The 3,609-nt window shown below is 40.3% G+C and overlaps 1 long non-coding RNA gene across 1 annotated transcript; it reads left to right on the top strand.

Moving 5' to 3' along the window:
- Positions 1-2,780: 2,780 nt before the first annotated feature.
- On the top strand, positions 2,781-3,363 carry LOC126632987 (uncharacterized). The gene is made up of 3 exons (XR_007626921.1): positions 2,781-2,849; positions 3,146-3,247; positions 3,308-3,363. It is a non-coding gene; the product is annotated as an uncharacterized LOC126632987 (long non-coding RNA).
- Positions 3,364-3,609: the final 246 nt, after the last annotated feature.

Raw genomic sequence — 3,609 nt, 5'->3', positions numbered from 1 at the left:
TTGTCTTGCAGGTAAGAACAAGGCCAAAGGAAAAGACAGGGAAAAAAATATGATATGGGATACTCTTGCTTTTAACCCTGATGATATGAGATACTCTTGCTTTAGTGTGGCTTGTTTGCAGAGGTATTATCGGGAGGAAAAAAAGCTGAGTATTTCGAGAGACTCTGCTGAGAGAGCCCTCTCGGATGTGAAGAAAAGTTGAGCATTTTTTTATTATCGGGAGGAAAAAAAGCTGAGTATTTCGAGAGTCTCCCTAACAACAAGTAGTAGTGCTATTCATTTACCCTTCTTGGTCATAGCAATGTAGTGGGAGCTACAAGCTTCACATGTTTTAACTTTGTCAGAGCACTTTGAAAAAGTGGTCTGTGGTATCTGGAAAGCTGATGTTGCGTGTGAAGATTGCAGACAAGCTTTATCCAAGGAAATCTGGCTCTCGAAGTTCGGAGAGCGGTGCCTCTTCGGTTTTCGAACAAGCAATCCTGTTGGGGATCTGGCTTTCGAGATTCAGAGAATGGTGCATCTTCGATTTTTAAGAAAGCAATCCTGTTGGGAGTCTGACTCTTGAGATTCGGAGAACAGTGTCTTTTTTGATTTTTTAGAAAGTAATCCTGTTGGGAGTTTGGCTCTCGAGATTTGGAGGGCGGTGCTTCTTCGATTTTTGAGCACGTAATCCTGTTGGGAGTCTGGCTCTTGAGATTCGAAGAGCGGTGCCTCTTCGATTTTTGAGAAAGCAATCCTGTTGGGAGTCTGACTCTTGAGATTCGTAGAGCAGTGTCTCTTCGATTTTTGAGAAAGTAATCATGTTGGGAGTCTGGCTCTCGAGATTAGGAGAGCAGTGTCTCTTTGATTTTTGATAAAGTAATCCTGTAGGGAGTCTGACTCTTGAGATTCGGAGACCAATGTCTCTTCGATTTTTGAGAAAGTAATCCTGTTGAGAGTCTGGCTCTCGAGATTTCGAGAGCAGTGTCTCTTCGATTTTTGAGCAAGCAATCTTGTTGGGAGTGTTTTCTCGAGTGCGAGTAAAGGTTAGGCATTTTTGCCTGTCTGCCTTGCCACAGAGCACGGAGATTGACACACATTGAGACTTTCTAGTTATCAAGCAGTGGTGATGTTCTTTTACCCTTGTGTGTAATAATAGGGTAGCTGGACCTTCAAAATTTATGTGTCTAAACTTTGTCATAGATCTTTGGCAAAGTTATCTGTGGTACCCGAGGAGCTGATGTTGCATGTGGAAAGTGGTGCCTCTTCGAAATCCGGAAAGTGGTGCATCTTCGATTTTTAAACCAACGGCACTGTTGCCTTTTCTTTTATAAGGGCACCAATTGTGTGCAAGAAGTACATTTAGAGAGTTATTGCTTGTAGGAATTTTCCCCTTACTTCAGAGATTTATTGCACCTCATTTCTCCTTCATCATTTCTGAGAATGTCTAGCCCATCAGACCGTCGTTTTGACTTGAACTTTGGTAAAGAGGCAGCCATGCCTTCTCAAGACAACATATGGTGCCCATCCTTCTTATCTCCTACTAGTCCTCTTACCATTGGGGACTCTGTGATGAAGAATGATATGACCCCTGCGGTGGTGGTCAGGAACCTTCTCATTCCCAAAGATAACAGACTACTTTCCAAACGGTCTGATGAGTTAGCCGTTAAGGATTCTCTGGCTCTCAGTGTTCAGTGTGCAGGTTCTGTGTCTAATATGGCCTAACACATATTTGCTCGAACCCGCCAAGTTGAATCATTGGCGGTTGAAGTGATAAGTCTTAAACAGGAGATCAGAGGGCTCAAGCATGAGAATAAACAGTTGCACATGCTCGTACATGACTATGCTACAAACATGAAGAGGAAGCTCGACCAGCTGCAGGAATTTGATGGTCAGATTTTACTTGATCATCAGAGGTTTATGGGTTTGTTCCAAAGGCATTTATTGCCTTCGTCTTCTGGGGCTGTACCGCGTAATGAAGCTCCAAATGATCAACCTTTGGTGCCTCCTCCTTCTGGGGTTCTGCCTAGTACTGAGGCTCTGAATAATCACCCTCTGGTGCCTCCTCTTTCTGGGGCTCTGCAGACTGCTGAGACTTCTCCTGAGCAACCTTTGTGAAGGCTCCCTCTTGTTTGTTTATTTTGATTCATGTATATGTACATATTTGTAACTTATCAGAGATATCAATAAACAAGCTTTGCTTCATTTCAACGTATTGTGTTAAATACACCAAGGCTTTCTTCACTAAGTTCTTTGAATTTTTCCTTTTGTTAAAGCTTGTATGTTGAAGCTTTGTGAGTGAAGCATGTAGGTTCAGGTAGTGCTCCCTTAATTTCCCGAGTGAGGAAAACTTCTCGTTTGGAGATTTGAAAAATCCAAGTCACTGAGTGATCGTGAGACTTCCGAGTATCAAGGTGCAATAGCATATGATAGGAGTCCCCCAAGTTTCCGGTCGAGGGAGTTGACGAATGAGGCATTTCCTTTCTAAGTGGTAGCCCAAAAATCCTTCTTCATATATATATATATATATATATTTGTTATAAAAGTTGTTAGGCCCAAAGAAGAGGAGGCCTAGGCAATTTGTTTTTTTTTCGATTTTTTTTATTGAATTTTTGAATTTTTGAATTTTTAAATTTTTGAATATTCGAATTTTCAAATTTTTTAATTTTTGAATTTTTGAATTTTCGAAATTTCGAATTTTCGAAAAAAAAATTATATATATATATATATATATATATATATATATATATATATTAAAGCTTTGTAGGTGAAGCTTTGTAGGTGAAGCTTTGAGGTTGAAGCTTTGTTGGGCACCATGAATTGATTTTGCTTCACACTATCTTGATCAAGATAGTGTGAAGCTTTTGTAGGTGAAGCTTTTGTAGGTGAAGCTTTTGTGTTGAAGTTTTGTAGGTGAAGCTTTTGTGGGTCAAGCTTTTGTAGGTGAAACTTTTGTGTTGAAGTTTTGTAGGTGAAGCTTTTGTGGGTCAAGCTTTTATAGGTCAAGCTTTTGTAGGTGAAGCTTTTGTGGGTCAACCTTTTGTAGGTGAAGCTTTTGTGGGTCAAGCTTTTATGGGTGAAGCTTTTGTAGGTCAAGCTTTGTTGGGCACCATGAATTGATTTTGCTTCACACTATATTGATCAAGATAGTGTGAAGCTTTTGTAGGTGAAGCTTTTGTGTTGAAGTTTTGTAGGTGAAGCTTTTGTGGGTGAAGTTTTGTGGGTCAAGCTTTTGTGGGTCAAGCTTTTGTAGGTGAAGCTTTTGTGGGTGAAGTTTTTGTGGGTCAAGTTTTTGTAGGTGAAGTTTTTGTGGGTCAAGCTTTTGTAGGTCAAGCTTTTGTGGGTCAAGCTTTTGTGAGTCAAGCTTTTGTGGGTCAAGCTTTTAGAGGTGAAGTTTTTGTAGGTGAAGCTTTTGTGGGTGAAGCTTTTGTAGGTCAAGCTTTTGTGGGTCAAGCTTTTGTGGGTCAAGCTTGTGTAGGTCAAGCTTTTGTGGGTCAAGCTTATGTAGGTGAAGCTTTGGAGTTAAAGTTTTGTAGGTGAAGCTTTGGAGTTGAAGCTTTTGTTGGGTACCATGAATTGATTTTGCTTTACACTATCTTGATCAAGATAGTGTGAAGCTTTTGAGAATTT

The sequence above is a fragment of the Malus sylvestris genome, chromosome 8 (assembly GCF_916048215.2).
Source record: "Malus sylvestris chromosome 8, drMalSylv7.2, whole genome shotgun sequence".
Classification (NCBI taxonomy): Eukaryota; Viridiplantae; Streptophyta; class Magnoliopsida; order Rosales; family Rosaceae; genus Malus; species Malus sylvestris.
The sequence above is the reverse complement of the archived record's forward strand: the minus strand, read 5'-3'. Positions and strand labels throughout refer to the sequence as shown.